The 453-nt window shown below is 34.2% G+C and overlaps 1 protein-coding gene across 1 annotated transcript in view; it reads left to right on the top strand.

The window, feature by feature from the left end:
* The window catches only part of LOC107653791 (E3 ubiquitin-protein ligase HECW1-like), a 63,502-nt gene that overhangs the window by 45,157 nt on the left and 17,892 nt on the right, over positions 1-453 (top strand). The gene's annotated exons all lie outside the window — the stretch shown is intronic.

Genomic DNA, 453 nt, shown 5'->3' with positions numbered 1-453 from the left:
CTTTCAGATGATGTATAAATCTCAATTTCAAAAAATTGACCCTTATGACTGGTTTTGTGGTCCAGGGTCACATACAGGGTGACTTTAAGTGTTCATTTTTAGCCCTGTAGAATATGTTCTACTCTTTTCTATAAAGCTACTCTTTTAAATGTGTTGTTGTCATGCTCGTGAATTGATCAGGTTGGAATGAATGGAGCAAAAACAGCTTCAAGTATATTTGAGTTGACGCTGCCACCTACAGGACACACACTGGATCTGTGTAACACTACAGCTAACAGGAGCATATGAGGTTTTATGTTAAATTGATCAAAAGTGACAGTAAAGACATTTATGATGTTACAAAATATTTCAGTTTCAAATAAATGCAGTTCTTTTGAAATTTCATATGTGAATCCTGAAAAATAAAATGTATCACGGTTTCCACAAAAATATTGTGCAGCACAACTGTTTTCA

This window comes from Sinocyclocheilus anshuiensis, unplaced genomic scaffold (genome assembly GCF_001515605.1).
Source record: "Sinocyclocheilus anshuiensis isolate Anshui unplaced genomic scaffold, SAMN03320099.WGS_v1.1 scaffold79, whole genome shotgun sequence".
Classification (NCBI taxonomy): domain Eukaryota; kingdom Metazoa; phylum Chordata; class Actinopteri; order Cypriniformes; family Cyprinidae; genus Sinocyclocheilus; species Sinocyclocheilus anshuiensis.
The sequence above is the reverse complement of the archived record's forward strand: the minus strand, read 5'-3'. Positions and strand labels throughout refer to the sequence as shown.